Source organism: Oncorhynchus gorbuscha, linkage group LG12, assembly GCF_021184085.1.
Source record: "Oncorhynchus gorbuscha isolate QuinsamMale2020 ecotype Even-year linkage group LG12, OgorEven_v1.0, whole genome shotgun sequence".
NCBI lineage: Eukaryota > Metazoa > Chordata > Actinopteri > Salmoniformes > Salmonidae > Oncorhynchus > Oncorhynchus gorbuscha.
This window is the reverse complement of record NC_060184.1, coordinates 58,506,565-58,526,643: the sequence shown is the minus strand read 5'-3', so window position 1 is coordinate 58,526,643 and position 20,079 is coordinate 58,506,565. Positions and strand designations below refer to the sequence as shown.

General features: G+C 41.7%; 1 protein-coding gene across 4 annotated transcripts in view; it reads right to left on the bottom strand.

Moving 5' to 3' along the window:
• The window catches only part of LOC123991159 (NEDD4-like E3 ubiquitin-protein ligase WWP1), a 57,496-nt gene extending 43,272 nt beyond the window's left edge, over nucleotides 1–14,224 (bottom strand). For 2 of the 4 annotated variants that reach the window (XM_046292429.1, XM_046292433.1), the window contains exon 1: nucleotides 13,164–13,470. The gene's annotated coding sequence lies outside the window, so the exon portion shown is untranslated. Of the gene's footprint in view, nucleotides 1–13,133; nucleotides 13,471–14,174 lie in introns of those variants that run through there. The other 2 variants (XM_046292432.1, XM_046292430.1) reach the window with 2 other exon arrangements.
• Nucleotides 14,225–20,079: the final 5,855 nt, after the last annotated feature.

The following is a 20,079-nucleotide window of genomic DNA, read 5'->3' as shown; positions in this document are numbered from 1 at the left end:
ATGATCAGATGACAAAACTCTACACAGTTATTGGATTCACATGGAATTGTTGTTCAATTTAAATATTAAATTATTCGTGATGGGATGAAATGTGATTTTAACTTCTAAAATGTGAGATTTGGGCTTTCATAAGATGGGGACGGGCCACTGATTGAGCAGAGCCCTGTGAAGGGACATGGGCTATAAAACTTTTCAAACACGCCCTCCTCTCCCTTCCTATATAAAGCCTTGGCGACAATATAACCTCCTGTTCCGAGGACTACGGTCCGATGTCAGAATGGTTCAGAGAACTACAGAACGAAGCCAACATCAGCATGAGCTTTGGTTGCGAATGGTATGAACTTTGAACTCTTATTCACTACAGAAGTGATACCTCCTAGCTGTTGAGTTAGCAACAGCAGCTGCAAACGCAGGTTAGGAAGGAACAGACAGAGTATCCCATCTACCACACAACAACGTTACTACAACGTATCAAATTTACCACCAGACATTCTTCAAAGGACAAAGGACTTGGTTGGGCAACACAGCCTTCCATCTACCACTAACCTACCGAAGCGCAGCTCAGAGTAAATATGTATTGCATTTTCCAAATGGGCGGTAATTTAGAATGCATAAGAAACTATTTACGATAGCACAGCGTCGCCCTTTCTTCCTCAGTCTTCCCGCTCTTTCACTCAAACCCAGCCCCCTTTCTTTTGTGTAACAAGCAGTCATAACTGTTCCGCCCGCTAGGGACGTTTTCCTTTATGACGTAATTTGTAATCAAGTTATGATTAATGTGTAATTAGTTAGGCATTTATTAAATAAATAAACTCAATTTTGTATTGCTGATTCAACTTGTTAGCCAGGGTTCATGCAGATAACCAAGAATTTACAACTTTCAGATGAGACTGAATTAAGGTGACAATTCATATTTACTGCTATTGATGTAAAATATTACTAGGTCTTTAAGAGTTTATTCAGAAGATAACAGCTCTATAAATATTATTTCATGGTGCCCCGACTAGTTAATTACATTTACATGATTAGCTCAATCAGATAATATTAATTACAGAGAAATTATTTTATAGAATAGCATGTCATAGCACTTAATCCGGCATAGCCAAAGACACGACAATTCATTCTATTTCTATGGCAGCACATGCAGTCAGAAGTAGAGGAGAAAATGTGCGTCAAATATTGCTTTCAAAAACAGTTATTAAGGTGACCGCGGTCATTTGACTGGCCAATTATGGTCAGCAAAAATGTCATGACCATTATAGTGATGTCGTGCCTCAAAGACAGAAGTGCTCAGCCGGTCTGGCGCTGAATGAACAGGCTGCATTAAAAAGAGAAAGAGCATAGCTGTCCATCCTATATGTGCAGATTGCAAAGGAAATTCCATTTTTTCCTCTGTGGATAAAAAGAGTGATGTTCTGCTTAATCTGACAGCATAGCAGATACCTATAGCAATATCTCATCAAGAGTACCCTGGCCTCTCAGACTAGAGAGAGACAGAATAGGAGTAGAGAGACATAGGACTTGGGCAGAGCAGAGACCAACAGTAAGCTGCCATCAGTCTCTAATTCAGAAGGCTGACTAATGAAAAATGGATACTGCCAGCCAGACAGGCCAGGGAGCAGCTTATAATCCCCTCGGCCCTGGAAGTCTGTCTGGGGTTGGAGGGCAAGAGCACAGGTAATCTCATTCACAGGCACTTTCCCACCCCAAATGGTGGACTAACGCAAAGAACTTGGCCTTCGTTAGCCTATACAGAAAGACCGGGAGAAACTCCTGGCACATAGGCATTGGTTTGACCGAGAGGTCAGCAAGAATTAAATTATTTACTCAGAAATTAACTGATGTTTGATTTATTTTTTATAATTATTAATTAAAAAGTTTGCCAAGGTGGGAACTTGTGTGTTTGCAAAATTAATTATGCAAGAACGGCAGTGGAAGCGCCTTTATTGGCATGTGCCAAGACCAGAATGGGCATATTTGCTCTATAAACAGTTGACAAACCCATTTTTAAAACAATTAAAAAGAGTTTAAACCCATTGAATTTCTTTGTATTCGGTACATGGCAATGTAACCGTAATTTTTTTAAATGAACACTAATAGGGCAGGTACACTTGCCAGGGACCTCACCATACCATATTACCACGCTACTTACGAGCCGATACCATATGTATTGCAATTTGATACTGTGATTTTATTGCGATTTGATGTTTCAAACATATTGCTCACCATACGTCTAGTGCAGAGGGACGAGAGCCATCAGAAAACGAGTTTTGATCAGTCATGCAAATAAGTCCTGAAATCGAATTAGCTCCCTATATAAAAAGCTGGAGAACAAGCTATGAAGAGAATATACAAAAGTTTTGGTGCAGGTACAGCCAACAGGCAAAAAAATTATATTGCGATATTGACAAAAGTGATACGATATAGTTGGTAATAATATTCCGATATTGAACTATTGATCCCCCCCCCCCCATCACTATGTCATCACACACCCTTTCAGACGCAATAAGTCTGATGGAAACATGTCTGCAGATTTGAGAATTCTCACATTAAAATCTGTCACCAATTGGCTGGAAACCATATTGCTGGTGATGAAAAAACATCAACGTACCGGAATAAAGTTCCTCGTTAGTCATCGCATCCCTAAGTCTGTCGACCACTACCATTTATGTTATGTGCGTCTGTCCACAAGAATTTTGCACGCTATGAATGTTTGAGGGTGACAGTCAGTGGCTTGATTATTCCCTTCCTCTTTCTAGTCTACATATCATATTTCAAAGATGGCGACAAACTGGACCTTTGTGCTGGCATTGTAAAGCAGATGGAGCTAATTTTGACAGAACAGGAGACTCATGCAGATAAAATGCAGTATGCCAAAACATTTCCCGGGCCTTCCTTTCACACCGCCTGATATAGTGGCCCTGGATGGCAGGGAGCTCAGCCCCAGTGATGTAATGGGCTGTCTGGACCACCCTCTTTAGCACCATGCGATCAGAGGTGCAGGTGCCATACCAAGCAATGATGCAGCCAATTAAGATGCTCAAAGGTGCAGCTGTCATCTGCTAACTTGATGTTGGAGTCATGCGTAGCCACACAGTCATGGGTGAACAGGGAGTACAGGAGGGGACTAAGTACACATCCCTGTGGGCCCCCCGTGTTGAGGGTCAGCGTCGCTGTGCTGATATTACCTAACCTCACCACCTGGGGGCGACACGTTAGGAAGTCTAGGATCCAGTTGCAAACAGAGGTGTTCAGTCCCAGGGTCCTAAGTTTAGTGATGCATTTTTGAAGGGGACTATGGTGTTGAACGCTGGTCTGTAGCCAATTAACAGCATTCTCACATAGGTATTCCTCTTATCTAGGTGGATGAGGGCAGTGTGGAGTGGAAATGAGATTGCCTCATCTATGGATCTGTTGGGGTAGTATGCAAATTGGAGTGGGTCTAGAGTGTCTGGGATGATGGATGTGTGCCATAAGCAGCCTTTCAAAGCACTTCATGCTTACAGGTGAGTGCTACAGGGCAGTAGTCATTTAGGTATGTAGCCTTAGAGTTCTTGGGAACAGGACTGATTGGTGGTCAGCTTGGGACATGTGGGATTACAGACCGGGACAAGGAGCGGTTGAAACTTACTGTGAACATGCCTGTTGTCCAGTGCATGCTCTAGGAACATGCCCTGGAATACCGTCCGGCCCAGCGACCTTGCAATTGTTGACCTGATTAAAATAAGCTTACGTCGGCCTCTGAGAGATCAGCCAGTCTTCTTGTTAGTGGGAGCGCTCACGCACGGAGATGTTTTTGTCGAGGTGTGCATAAAATGCATCGAGTTAGTCTGGTAGAAGCATTGTTGGGCAGATCAAGGCTGGGTCTTCCTTAGTAATCCGTAATGGCCCTGCCACATGCGGCGGGGCCTGTGTGATAGGATTCCACCTTTTTCTAGGGCCCTATGATTTCCGCTATGCAGAAAATGTAGACAAAAGCAGAATTTGGTCAGAAAAATTTAATCAACTAAAACGTGGAATATGCAGCTTTTCCCATAATTTGGCTGAAATCGATACCAAAAATGGGCCTAATTGTAGTAACCTAAATGATTTAATAATTGTAAAAATTACAGATGAGTAGGCCTAAAGAAATGATTGGGTTTTGAGAGGGGGGAGGGTCCCTTACATCACCCAACAACTTGGCATTTACTTTGAGAGACATGTCAACCAAAACGTCGTCGTAAAAAAAAAAAATGTTATATATATATGTATATGTATACATATACATACACACCTAAATTCAGAGCATAGCAATACCCAAAGGACTAGGAGTCAGACAATAAGCTGTTTTAAAATTCAGTCAACATACTATTGATTAGACCCGTAAAAATGTGTGAACACTTAGTCTAAAGCCCATGTGAAAAACAAAGAAAAGTACCGTGTTAGCCAGAACATGCCTCTTCAAAACAACCATTACTAGTGCAAGCGCATCAGCAGATTCAAGACAATAATTTATTCAGGACTTTGTGGCTGTGCGCGTCGAGTCCGACATTCCCTTAGAAAAGCTATGAACGTTTCTAGTGAAGCATTGCAAACAGGGAGGAACGTTGCCCGAAAATGAGAGCAGCCCCTCTCAAATTCACCTGCCCCGTGTGTTCGACCAACATGACTGCCGTTCTACAGAAGATCCGATGGAAGTTTGCGGTGGTTGTTGACGAGACAGATGCAAGGGATTGCAGCATTCTAATCATTGGCGAGTTAACAGCCTATTAATATACCATTGCAATAGCCTACATTTACATTCCGCAGTGTGAATTGTCCGCACGCAAATTGTGATATTCCAAACGACGAGCTATCATATAGCGATGCATAATGTCAGCAGCTGTCTCTACATCTCTATATTGTTTTTACACTTGTATTTTGTCACAATATTATTTTAGGGTAAAACGTTTCCTCAACTTTCATTGCAGGTATTGAAAACCAGTACTTTCTGGTGGATGTCATTTTCACAGAGATGCAACTACTCAACAACTTCCCAAGTTATACTAGCCTCACTCCACAGCAACAAACTGAACAGTGCCTGGGCAATGGTCAAAGATAATACCCCGTACTGACTGAAGACATACAAGGAGGTTCTGAAAGGAGTGATACAGTGTCCATGTAACCAGTCTCTGCCATGTCATCAATCTGGTGGGTGAGATCTGGCATTACTACAAACACTTGCAAACACTGAAGTTGCATCACTTGTAACATGGATGAGATCTGTCTTCGTCAAGAAGCCTGCCAGAAAGAGATGGGGGAGCTTCCTCATTATGAAGGAGTTCGTGCAGGCCAAGGCACCTCCTGAAGCAGTGAGCCCCCGATGGAATAGCTGGTTTGAGGCAGTGAAGTACCATGCAGAGCATGTTCATCAGTACAGAGTTTTTGTTGGCAGAAAAGTCACCATCCCAAGCAGTCACAAACATCCTCAGCCAGCTGGAAACAGAGAAGGTGCAGGCCATCACTGTTAGGGTAACCATCTCGGAGGGCTGCGCCAAACTGATAACAGCTCTGTCAATCCTGAAAGGAAACCGCCGTCCCACAGCAGTGTCTGCATTCAATGTCATGGAAGATCTGGGCTCTTACCTAGTGAACGGACTGGCAAAAACATGTGGGTATAGTGCAGAGACCGATGAGCTATTGAGAAAGATGGAGATTGGAGAGAGAGAGAAGGGAGGTGCTTGACCATCTCCATGATGCATTCCACTTGGACTCCAAAATTGTCAAAGCACTGGGACACACATCCAGCCAGAGGTCTACAGGCTGGCTAGGGTGTTCGATCCCAGGCAGGCTCCAGCCATGGAAAAGCAGATTGAAGCTTACACACACACACCTGAAACCCATCAACAGAGCTCAGTGAAGAAAGGATTGCCTACCAGAACTGTGTCCAGGAAGCCCTCAACTGCTTTGGAGCTTGCTGATTAGTGGAGGGGCCTGAGTGCGAGATTCCCAAGAGTTGCAGAAGTGGCAGTGCCCAACATCTACTTCCCTGTCAACTGAGAGGAGTTTCAGCAAATACAAGACTACTCACAGACAAGTGAGAGGTACTCACCGAGCTCAACAAAGAGGCTGACAATCATGTACTTCAAAGGGTAGTTCCATAGGTTGCCTATTGCATGAATCTTTATTTGTGATAAACTTATGTGAAACACTTAATTTCACAAAAAAAAAACAATGAATGCAAAGTTGTTACACAAGAATACCCGTTTTTCCGATTGCATTGTTGCCTATATTATTGCATTACTTTTTATTATTTAAAATGAAACACTTTGTAGAACTGTATTGAAGCACTTGCCTTGGTAAAAAAAAAGTGCAATGTGTTGCACCATTAATGTTTCTTATTAAATTGTTTTATTCATTCACATTAGACATTTTATGATGATAAAATTAGCTTAAATCATAAAACAGAGTTCAGAAAAATAAAGCTAAAAAAGGGAATTTGGGAAGAAAAGAAAATGGATTTCATAGGGCCCTATATTGTTATTTTTCTTGTTAAAAGGCTCTGCGGAGGTCGTAGCAGGACTTCTTGTACTTGTTCCTTTCCTCAGCCTTGGCCTCAGGTTTGGCTGTTGTGTGCGGTAGCCATGTCCTTTCACTTAACACCAACCTCTGTTAATCCAGGGCTTTTGATTGGGGCAAAATCTCTGAATCATTTCCTAACGAAGCCGGTGACGGAGGTGGTTAGCTCGTCGATGCTATCAGCGGAGAATGGGACATGTTCCAGTCAGCATTAGCAAAGCAGTCCTGTAGCATAATTTCTGAGGACCATTTCTCAACAGAGCAAGTCACGAGTACTTCCTGTTTGAGCTTTTGCTTGTATACAGGAAGCAGGAGTATGGAGTCATGATCTATTTGCCGAATGGGGGACGAGGGTGGGCCTTGTATGCTTTCTTCTGGGTAGAGTAACAACGGTCTAGGGCTCTATCACCCTTAGTGGCGAGGGAGACGTGTTGATGGAAGTTGGGTATCACGTGTCTTAAAGGAGGCGGAATTAAAAATCGCCGGCAATAAGAAAAGCAGCTTCCGGGTGCAAAGTTTCCTGCTAGTTTATAGCCTCGTACAGTTGGTTACTTCTTTTGTCCTTAGGTGAGGGAAACAGAGGGAAAACTAAGGACAGAACAGAGAGGGAGGATGAGGTGTGTGTTTAGTCATTTAGGCTGGTTGACAAAGCCTGACTAAGGGCCAGTCAGTCAGGCAAGTGACATCATTGGTTGTGACAGAGAGACTGAGGCATCTAATCGTACAGTGTTTCAGAGCAGTTGCAACACCAAGACATTTCTCTTAGAATTCTGAGATACCGTTTTGCTTTCTTGGAAGCCATCAAAGATGTGCAACACTGTCTAGAAGAAACATTGTCTCACTTATGGGATGAATAACTCAAAAATATGCTTGAATCAAAGTATTGTTACATGGGGGGGGGGGGTCCGATTTACAGGGTTGTGTGATATTTGGTATTCATAGTGCATGCGAGTAGCTTTCCAGTGCTACCATATAGGCCTAGGCTAGAACTAGGCTACACAGACACAGTAAAAGGAAGACCATGTGCTCAATACTCTTGTAGTGTTGCACGTTAAACCAAAACTTTAGTACTTTGCCAATACTAGAACTTTCTGTACTTCTGTCAAATGTATCACACGTCATCGACAGAGAGAATCAAGTCTAGCAGCGCAGCCGATGTCTCCTTTATAGTTTGAGAGCACCGTGCCTGCTCCACTTGCTCACTGCTAGCTCCAGTCTAGCCTGTCCTGAGGAACCACTGCACCCCCACTGGGAGTCTGGTTGCATCACCACTTACACTGCACAGATGTTAACACACTCGAATAAAGCAACACGGCATGTAGAGATGTTGATTTATTTACTGTTCGCAACAATGTCCATTAGACGACAATGGTAGCTTCCAACTTTGTAGGCCAACTTTCCTTGCTAGCGTACAGCTGAACCTAACATTAATTAACTACCCTAGTACTTTGCTTGTGATATTCAAACCAAAATATTGCTGATTTCAAAATAGTCACCAAAACTGTATTAATTCACTTCCTCTCCCCATCAATATCATCTTTGCTGGAGCTGACTGTGAATGAGGTCATGGGTCTTCAAGAGACAGCGCACACTTTTACAAAAAGACGTGGTTGCTTCTTCTACGCAAATGTTGATCAGGACAATAAGTCCCAAATGGAAGACTAATTGTTTATCATCTGTAGCCCCATGAAATCAGCCAAAACAAGCTCAGTAACTCAATGAATGTGCACACTCCTATTGAATAGGCAGTCACCTGTACTTGATTTACCCAGTTTATCAATAGACTACAGATTTACCATTCAAATAAAATGACCGTTATGTAGGTAGTCAGTTTCCCAAAGTCAAATGAGTTGTATAATTGATTAATTAATGCATACATCCAAAAATTCAAAAATTTCAATAATAAATGATACTGAACTTAAGAGAGCCTTCTGGATCAAGTTCCAGTCTGTGACTTTGGCTAATACGCCTTTTTTTGGCAGTTGTATCGTTTTTGAATCAAAGTCAATTCTGCTATCGTGACAACACTATCCTTGGTGTAAACAAGTAAAAAGCATGGTTGGATTTGGAACCCAAATTCTAATAATCACAGGAAAAGTATGTGCTGACATTCATTTTATATTTAGACAGACATGCCCAAATCTCTGTACATCTGCTTGGGAAAACAACACATGGACAAACTGCACACATACAGTGAGTAATAACATGTCCACTATAAATTCTATAGCTGCCATTTAAAGTGGAACTGAGTGTTTTAGCAACATTAAATGTTTTTTTAAACTGTTCATATACAGCCTCAGGAAGAACGGCGCATGTTTTTCTATTTTCTGACAAGCGAGCACTTAGAATTAAAATATGAAAACTTGAAAATGACTATAGCAATATAGATTGGGAAAGCCGCCGTGCGTTTGGACAACGAATAGACACTTCAGGAAATAAACTTGTCCAGGACCAGACTCTACACAAACTGGTGTTTGTAGGCTCCAGTAGGCCTTCATGCAAATAAGCCATTTGCCACACAGGCCTGCCATCCTTCATTTTGAACTGGACTGTGTTTTTACAGGAAGTAACATCGTAACTTTTGATCATTAGAAAACATTCACCAAAATGCCACAAAACACACCTGAATGGATTTCTGAAAATATCTAAATCCCAAGGGAGTCCTTTTACATTTGGGAACTTTGCAATCCCATTGACCAAACAACTATGAATAGGTAGGCTCCCTCGCTCTGTTTATGCACATCAACAACTAATGTTAGCCTGAGCAAAATCACCTCAAAATCTAACAAGGGAACAGTAGATAAACCCTCTCAAACTTTTAGCTTGCTAAAATTGCACTGATAAACGACGGGGAATAGTAGCCTGCTCGCCCTTCTGCAGCTTGCCTTCTTGTCCCAACCCACGTTTTGACAACTGAATGCGAACGTGTCTGCCCATTTGACTGATGCCAAATATAAATTGACAACTAAAAGATATTCTAAGTGTGGATAACAGTTGCTCAAGTTAAGCATTGCTAGCTAACAAAGTGATTCACATTTCTTGCTAGCTAACCAAATGACACCTGTATCTCAAGCTGTAGCCACCGAAAAAATTATATCGGTGGAAAAGTCAGCAACTCATCCAATGACATGAAATCCTTCCAGCAGCTAGCTGGCGGCATTAGGCTGTTTTTATCTCACTAAATAAGTAGCTACATGAATAAACATGACTGAAGTTATCCTAACATGGCTAATTTGTGATCATAGCCCCTGCTAGTTTAATTATATTGACATTCCCAGCCGTAGTTACATTAGTCTTTTTTCTTCTTCTGAAACAGTGCATCCTGAATGACTGTCAGCAGCAAACAATGTACACGGCCAGCTGTGATTTACAACCTGATAGCAATATTTGTTAGACTAACAAGAAATGTGTTGGGTGAATTATATTAATCATCCATTGAACAGCATCCATCTATTCTGCCAACAATGCCTTACTGTACAACATGGCATCTGATGCAGCACTCCATCACTCTTCATCAAATAGCGCTTACACAGCCTGAAGGCATGTTGGGTCATTGTCTTGTTGAAAAACAAATGATAGTCCCACCAAGCGCAAATCATATGGGATGGCATATCACAGCAGAATGCTGTGTTAGCCATGCTGATTAAATGTGCCTTGAATTCTAAATAAATCACCAACAGTGTCAACAGCAAAGCGCCCTCACACCTCCTCCTCCATGCTTCACGGTGGGAACCACACATGTGGAGATCATCCGTTCACCTATTCTGCGTCTCACAAAGACAAGGTGGTTGGAATTTGGACTCCTCAGACCAAAGGACAGATTTCCACTGGTCTAATGTCCATTGCTCATGGTTCTTGGCCCAAGCAAGCCTTCTTATTATTGGTGTCGTTTAGAAGTGGTTTCTTTTCAGCAATTCGAACATGAAGGCCTGAATCACACAGCCTTCTCTGAACAGTTGATGTTGAGACGTTTCAGAGTTCAAGAGACATTTATTCGGGATGCAATTTCTGATGCCGATAACTCTAATGAACTTATCCTCTGCAGCAGAGGTAACTCTGGTACTTCCTTTCCTGCGGCGGTCATCAAGAGATCCAGTTTCATTATAGCGCTTGATGGTTTTTGCGACTGCACAAAGTTCAAGAAATTTTCCAGATTGATTGACCTTCATGTCTTAAATGGACTGTTTCTCTTTGCTTATTTGAGCTGTTCTTGCCATAATATGGAATTGGTATTTTACCAAATAGGGCAACCTTCTGTATACCACCACTACCTTGTCACAACACAACTGATTGGCTCAAACACATTAAAGATATACCACAAATTAACACGGCATACCTGTTAATTGAAATGCATGACTACCTCATGAAGCTGGTTGAGAGAATGCCAAGAGTGTGTAAAGCTGTCATCAAGGCAAAGGGTGGCAACTTTGAAGAATATCAAACCTATTTTGATTTGTTTAACACTTTTTTAGGTTTCTACATGGTTATTCTAAAGTTATCTTCACTATTATTCTACAATGGTAGAAAATAGTAAAAAGAAAAGTAAAAACCCTGGAATGACTGGTACTGTATATATTTATTTGTTTGTTTATGAGTTTTCATATAGTTGGACATAAGCCTGTAAAAACAACAGGAAATCAGTTTCAAGTTAATTTAGGCAATTTTGGCAAGTATTCCAATTAGGTGGCCCCCGACCCCGGCTGAATATAGATATCTGATCTAGGCCTAGTAGCCTCACTCCATGCAGGCCCAAACTTCAGCCAACACTAAGGCATTGAAATCTTATTCATATTTAAAAAGTGATTGACCTACAAGGAGCAGCAGACTTTATGCATTAGAGGAGTCTTCATTTCAAATAGACAAATTAGGCTAGCTAGACGCCTGCAACCACACCAGCACAAAACACTGACTTCACTCTAAAACAATTAACCGTTTTACCAAAGTTTACACTGATATATTTTTGCATAAGCTTAATGAGATATATATATATATTTAAACACAGAAATGATTGACAAACTGACGTTACAACACCCACCCAGACATATCTACCAAAAACAGGAGCATTGCCTTTTTAAACTTGCAACATTTATTTACCTTGGCATGAGCCACTAGCCTCACACAGTTGGGTGCAAGAGACAACAACTCAAGAATTCCCACACATGGCAGTTTCCTTGTGAAACAGAGGAGGAAACAGAGGCAAAATAAGCATTATGGACAGAGCCTGCCAAAGGAGCTTCTCAAGTGACAGCATCAAGTAACTAATGCCTTCACACTGTGACAGCCAAAGCATACAATACTACTGTCAATGGGAGGATGCTACCCGCAGGCCTGCAATCACAAAAGCCCAACATGTGTGGAAGAGCACTTAGAAAAAAACTGAAGGCCTTTATTTGTTTCAATCTCTCCCAAGTCACAGGCTTGGTCTCCAAATAGCTTAGGCCTCTATAGGGCTACAGAGGACAAATGATTTAATCTAGGTTCGTCATCAAAACCTCACACAAATTTGAGATTATAATGAAGGCAGCCAAATCTATAGGATCTAAAAAAAAAATGACGTATCTGAGGGAAGTGTCTGTTATTAGAAAATCGTCATATTTTCTCAAAATAGTGTCCAAACAGGTTAGTTAGTCTCTGTAAAGTACCATGGCAATTTCTAGGCCACATTGACAGACCTGCATCATCACGGACACTAGCCACTTAATCGTAACGTTAGCTAGCTATAACGTTACATCAATAGTTCAATTCGTGTGGCAACAAAAAAACTGTGGAACTAGCGTTAGCTAGCTTTATTTCTTTAACCCTAGATGGAGTTCCCTAGGGCACGAACCATGAAAAGTTACCCAGAGTACACAAAACACCGACAACATTAGCTACAAGTCAAGTGTAACTAGTTTTATGAAATGGTAAAGGTGCTAATAAGCTAACGTTAGTTTATCCCCAACTTATCTAGCTAACGTTTGCTAATCTTTAGTAAAATTGCAAGGACGTTGGCATTAATGACCATGAGAAATATTGGGTGATTCCGTGTATTTTAGCTAACCAGCTAGCTAAGTTTAGTTAACTAGATGGCTAGCCAGATATGTAACTTAAAGTTAACTGTCTCGCAATCATTTGGGAGTGTATTAGACCGGGCACACTGACCACAACGGACGAAAACAAACAATGGTGTGGTTAGACACAGCTAAGTTAGCTAGCTACTTAGCGAGGCCATAGCAGCAATTGGATAGCTAGCTAGTAGCTTGGTTAGGTGTCCGCCATCTTTTGCTGGCATTACTTACTGATGATAGCACGGTCCATTACCAGTTAACGTTAGCTAAAGTTAGCTAGCCATTTCAAACAAATATATTGTAGCTTGCTAACGTTACCAGCTCGCTAGTAGTAACCAATCACTTGGTATATAGTTAAACTATTTCATCTGTTATTTCAGTTAATTAGCTAGCTACTATCTAGTTCGCTAAACAAGATCCTATGCTACCTCAAGCAAAGATCTCAAGTCAGTTGAGTTGGAGGAACGTAGCTAGCCTAGCTAATGTTAGATAGCCGAAATACAAGCAAACTCAGCTTGAAGCAGGAATGTACAATTGTATAGGACAGACCTCCAATGTCTCTAAGTTTGGGTGGTTTACCGTGCCTGTAGCTCCAACCCGGTGTTATAAACTCCCTGTAGCTATGTTCTCTCGATAAACAGCAAGGCATTAACCTCTCAGGCCGAGCGTCCAGCTACGATTGCCGTCTCTCGTCACAAACAGGTTCTCGCATACACCGTAGTAGCCTACTAAACTCAACTCCACGATTTATGAAGGAGTTGTGCGACAATTTGCGTGTGCGGACTGAAGCTCCAACGTCACATACACATATTTTATTTTAATAAAAATGACGTTTTTATCCATAACGACTGATTTCCGCAGCCAGCGAATAGCCCACATATAACAATGTAATGTGTAATAAGGGCTATTCTGTGGGCCCGGAAATCAGGCGTTTTGAATAAAAACGTAATTTTATGTGATGTCGGAGCTCCAGTCCGTCCACACTGGTCATCGCTCAACTCCACCGGACATGTTTTATTGTTGGACATAAACTGTAAAAATATATATATATATGTATTTTAGAAATCTGTTCCAAAGTATTCCCACGCATAATAGAGTATATATATATATGATCATATACACATGTAAGCAAAGTTTGAAGTGATTATGCTTTAGTCAAATATTATATATTTATGTGCTTCTTGTGGTCAATTTCCAGTCTACAAAGTATTAGTAATTAGGTTCCGGTAACCTGACCATCCGCTCATGAAAAAAAAAAAAATCGGGCATTGGCTGAATCTAGTTGATAAATCCTGCATTATATTGACAAGATAACAGAGTGACCGCTCTAACAATGGAAAATATATGTCCTCAATGAGTGAAGGCAGAAGAGAGCAGATGGGACCGTTCTAGCCAATGAGAGGGGCAGATACCCATAAACAACAGGCACAATACGTCGTTTTTCTCAACGTTTACGGAATGCCAACGGAATCCACTTATCACAGTACATTTGTAACAGCTTATACATGACTAAACTATGTTCAATCAAATAAGCCTCAAGTAATTCGACACTTTCTAATAGATCTCCATACAAAAAGGGGCTTATCTCACGTAAACAGATTTTGAGCAGAGTAAATCCTCTCGCTTTTGCCTCTCCCTCTCTTGGTGGCAAGACACCCTGCAGCAAAAACAGACGCAGACGGCGACGTCTGACGCCACCCCAATATGTCACTACGTCTACGTCAATTGACAGACAGCCCAATTCCCACTAATTAGACATTTGACCAATCACGTCTTTGATTCATGTCTTTTCACTTCTGATCTTTTTCAGATCTCACCTGATTGGTCAAAAGACCAATTCGTGAGAAAAAAATATCAGATTTGGGCTTCCTGTGGAAACGCAGGCTCGTAGCTGGCCTGGACCGAATACTTTGATGGCTACGAAAATAAATGTACATTTCAACCAGTGACCATAATAAGAAGAATTTGTAAAAAATAAAATAATGCGTGCTGGATTATCTCAGTCTGTTGTAGAGATTGCATTGTCATCGTTTTTGGTGCTGTTATGGCTAGATTTGTCAATAGGCTCTCTAAAAGTAATTTTAACACTATTCAAACAAACTTCATATATCACTGAAACACCTGAAAATGAGATTGTTTGTTCCTGAGACAACAAATAGGTACTATGAGTATATAATCTTATTGTTACAGGCACCAAGATTATTGTTGCCTCCCCTATGGCTCCTCCAGACAGATATAAGCTATGTAGTGGTTATAGTCTTTGCAAAGTCACTGTGCTTCCTCCCTGTATACATCTTATGTCTCTAAGCACTTTTCGGTTTATTGGCAGGTGTATGATGGCCTGCTTGTGGCCACCCCTTTGCCCTTTTGTTGTGTGCAAGTGTGAAGACGGGCCACAGCAGAATTAACAAAAACAAGCAGTCAGGAGTCATTGGCTCCCTGCACCCAACCCCCCCAGAGATAAATATTGTTGGGCCATTCAGCCACTGTGTTGCTTATTCAAGAGGCCAATGCCTCATTCTCCAATCAATTAACAATCAATTAAGCTGCTGCTACTCTATGTTGATTATCTATGCATAGTCACTTTACCTTGACCTACATGTGCATATTACCTCAATTACCTCAGCTAACTTGTACCCCTGCACATTGACTCTGTACTTGTATCCCCTGTGTATAACCTAAATTTTTCTATTTTTACATTTTTTAGTAAATACTTTCTTAACACTTATCTTTCTTAACTGCATTGTTGATTAAGGGATTGTAAGTAAGCATTTCACTGTAAGGTGTACCTGTACCACCTGTTGTATTCAGCGCATGTGACAAATAACGATTTGATTTGACATTGCACAAGTATTGAAAGCATTTTGAGACAAAGATCTGAGGTTGTATAATGCAATCAGTGAATAACTGACAATAAGACAGCATGTATACTGTATTTTGAACTGAAACTTAAATAACAATATCATAGTTTTCCTTGAAAGTGTGTGTGTGTGTGTGTGTGTGTGTGTGTGTGTGTGTGTGTGTGTGTGTGTGTGTGTGTGTGTGTGTGTGTGTGTGTGTGTGTGTGTGTGTGTGTGTGTGTGTGTGTGTGTGCGCCCGGGCCAGCAGAGGACGCCAAAGTATTTCTTTTAGTGTTGACTCGAGCCATAATGTTTACAATCTTTCCCATGAAAGCTGTGTCTGTGGACTCAACCCGAAAGAGAATTAGAGACAAAGGCAGAGAGAGAGAGAGAGAGAGAGAGAGAGAGAGAGAGAGAGAGAGAGAGAGAGAGAGAGAGAGAGAGAGAGAGAGAGAGAGAGAGAGAGAGAGAGAGAGAGAGAGAGAGAGAGAGAGAGAGAGAGAAAGAATTCTGTTATGCAGGTGAATGAGGACCCAAAAGCAACTTGGCGAAAACAGAGTCTTTATTCCAGTAAAGGAAATAGGCAATACTCCTGGACAATCAGAGCAGAAAACAAAACATAAAAAACTTAATTCCACTCGTAGTGACGAGGACAGACTGGAGACTCGACCATTAACTGTAGGTTGCCTCGGGAAGGCACCGACCGTAGCAGACTCAGACACCTGCTCACACGCAGCATCTGAGGGAAACAAGACACGATAGGGCGAGACAAAGACACAGCACGGCGAACATAATACAAGGATCCGACAGGACAGAAACGGAAAACAAGGGGAGAAATAGGGACTCAAATCAGAGGACAAGATAGGGAACAGGTGTGAAAAGACTAGATGATTGAGTAGGAGAATGAGGAACAGCTGGGAGCAGGAACGGAACGATAGAGAGAGGAGAGAGAGGGAGGGGGAGAGAGAGGGATAGAAAAAGGGAACGAACCTAATAAGACCAGCAGGGGGAAACGAACAGAAGGGAAAGCATAATGACAAGACAATATAAGACAAAACATGACAAATTCAATCACATCTATGAAATAAAGCTCCATTACTTTACAATACACCAATATTCTCATTAATTACTTAAGAATTACACAGACTATAGATTTGATTAATGAAGGAGACATAAACTCTGTGTAATTATATCCAGATTGAATTCTCCCAGGAACCTCTAAGTTTCTCACAGTTACTTCATCATTCCAATTAGACCTTGATCTAAATTTAGACAACAGAAACAAAAATACTGTTTCATCCATACAAAAAAACAAGTTGTTGGGTGTCCAAAAATGTGCCTAGGTATTCTGCAGTAGATCATTCATGGATGTGTTTCGTAAATTATTTTGTGATAAGTTAAGCTTGGTTCTAAGAGTTGGATGAAGTCTTGGAAGGGGCTTTGGCTACAGTATGTGTGTGCTGCTGCTCTCTCTGATTCTCACCATTTACAGGTGCAGTGCACATGTGAGCTGTTTATCATGTGAGCACTTTATTAAACCTCCTCGTTGAATGTAAACAAGTTTCAAGTTTTATTAGTTGTACAGGATACACATGGTATACACCGTCCAACAAATGCTTACTTGCAGGTTCCTTCTCAATGCCACAGAAGAGTAATAATAAATAAAAATACGAACATAAAGTAAATGGCTCAGTAGAATATAATTAATCATAGTACAACTAGTCCAATAACCAACTTCTTTGCGAGTAGATGATGTGTGTATGCATATAAACATGGGCCATTGTTAAAATTATTCAGTGATCTTGCTGAGTGTTGTTTATGTATGAATATAAATCCATGTTTGACTGATGCTGTACACAACAACAAAAATATGCAAATATGAATTTCTGGGACAGTGCAATAAAAAAATATACCAGACACATCATTCAGAATGGGATTCTGATGTAACATGATTTGGTTAGGAGTGTTTTGTAACATTCTATAACATGCTTGAGACACATGAGCATAATGCATTATATTTAGTGACAAGCGATTACTAAAAAAAAATGTGTTGACCAGTTCTCTGTAATGAAACTAAATGTAAAAAAAAACGGTTTTGGGGATCAGCTACAGTCAAAAGTTTAGAGAATGACACAAATGTTAATTTTCACAGTCTGCTGCCTCAGTTTGTATGATGGCAATTTGCATATACTCCAGAATGTTATGAAGAGTGATCAGGTGAAATGCATTTACTTGCAAAGTCCCTCTTTGCCATGCAAATTAACTGAATCCCCCCAAAAACATTTCCGCTGCATTTCAGCCCTGCCACAAAAGGACCGGCTGACATCATGTCAGTGATTCTCTCGTTAACACAGGTGTGAGTGTTGACGAGGACAAGGTTGGAGCTCGCTCTGTCATGCTGATTGAGTTTGAATAACAGACTGGAAGCTTCAAAAGGAGGGTGGTGCTTGGTATCATTGTTCTTCCTCTGTCAATCATAGTTACCTGCAAGGAAGCACGTGCCGTCATCATTGCTTTGCACAAAAAGGGCTTCACAGGCAAGGATATTGCTGCCAGTAAGATTAGATTGCACCTAAATCAACCATTTATCAGAGCGGTTCAATGTTGTGAAGAAGGTTTCAGAGCACCCAAGAAAGTCCAGCAAGCGCCAGGACCATCTCCTAAAGTTGATTCAGCTGCGGGATTGGAGCACCACCAGTACAGAGCTTGCTCAGGATTGGCAGCAGGCAGGTGTGAGTGCATCTGCACGCACAGTGAGGCGAAGACTTTTGGAGAATGGCCTGGTGTCAAGAAGGGCTGCAAAGAAGCCACTTCTCTCCAGGAAAAACATCAGGGACAGACTGATATTCTACAAAAGGTACAGGGATTGGACTGCTGAGGACTGAGGTAAAGTCATTTTCTCTGATGAATCCCGTTTCCGATTGTTTGGGGCATCCGGAAAAAAAGCTTGTCTGGAGAAGACAAGGTGAGCGCTACCATCAGTCCTGTGCCATGCCAACAGTAAAGCATCCTGAGACCATTCATGTGTGGGGTTGCTTCTCAGCCAAGGGAGTGGGCTCACTCATAATTTTGCCTAAGAACACAGCAATGAATAAAGAATGGTACCAACACATCCTCCGAGAGCATCTTCTCCCAACCACCCAGGAACAGTTTGGTGATTAACAATGCCTTTTCCAGCATGATGGAGCAACTTGCCATAAGGCAAAAGTTATAACTAAGTGGCTCGGGGGACAAAACATCAATATTTTGGGTCCATGGCCAGGAAACTCCCCAGACCATTGAGAACTTGTGGTCAATCCTCAAGAGGCGGGTACACAAACAAAAACCCACAAATTCTGACAAACTCTAAGCATTGATTATGCAAGAATTGCAGATTGCAGAGGTCTTGAAAAAGAAGGGTCAACACTGCAAATATTGACTCTTTGAATCAACTTCATGTAATTGTCAATAAAATCCTTTGACGCTTATGAAATGCTTATAATTATACTTCAGTATTCCACAGTAACATCTGACAAAAATATCTAAAGACACTGAAGCAGCAAATTTGGTGGAAATTAATATGTGTCATTCTCAAAACGTTTGGCCACGACTGTACAATCACAGAAAGATTGAAAATAAAATATTTCAGATATGATCATTTATCACAAAATAGTTTAGATGTAGTGAGTGAACTACTTTTTCAAAGTAACTTGAGTTGAGTAAACTATATTTTTCTTATGGGTAGTTTTACTGTAGCTTAACTTCTTCCAACTTCCTCAGCTGCTTGTTACGGTGCAGTAAACCAGGATGGGGGGGGGGGAATAGCTTCTGGTGAGCTTCCCCTCACTGGCACCACACGTAAGGCTCCTTTGGCCAACAGAGACTGTGTCTCATCTCTCAGAGTCTACGTCTCGTGCAACCTGTTACTTCCTGGCCTGCCGAGCCTCCAGAACCTAGGGTTAATAACCCACCTTGCTACTCCGGGCAGCCCACTGAGTGCCGCTCCTTTCTCACGCAGTGTGAGATTGTGTTCTCTCTCCAACCCAACACATACTCTAGAGAGAGAGCTCGGGTTGCTTACGTCATTTCACTCCTTACTGGCCGGGCTCGAGAATGGGGCACAGCTATCTGGGAGGCAAGGGCTGATTGCTCTAACAAGTTCCAGAACTTTAAAGAGGAGATGATTCGGGTTTTTGACCGTTCAGTTTTTGGTAGGGAGGCTTCTAGGGCCCTGGCTTCCTTATGCCAAGGTGAACGGTCCATAACGGATTATTCTATTGAGTTTCGCACTCTTGCTGCCTCTAGTGAGTGGAACGAGCCGGCGCTGCTCGCTCGTTTTCTGGAGGGACTCCACGCAGTGGTTAAGGATGAGATTCTCTCCCGGGAGGTTCCTTCAGATGTGGACTCTTTGATTGCTCTCGCCATCCGCATAGAACGACGGGTAGATCTTCGTCACCGGGCTCGTGGAAGAGAGCTCGCATCAACGGTGTTTCCCTGCTCCGCATCGCAACCATCTCCCTCCTCTGGCTCAGGGTCTGAGCCCATGCAGCTGGGAGGGATTCGCATCTCGACTAAGGAGAGGGAACGGAGGATCACCAACCGCCTGTGCCTCTATTGCGGAGTTGCTGGACATTTTGTTAATTCATGTCCAGTAAAAGCCAGAGCTCATCTGTAAG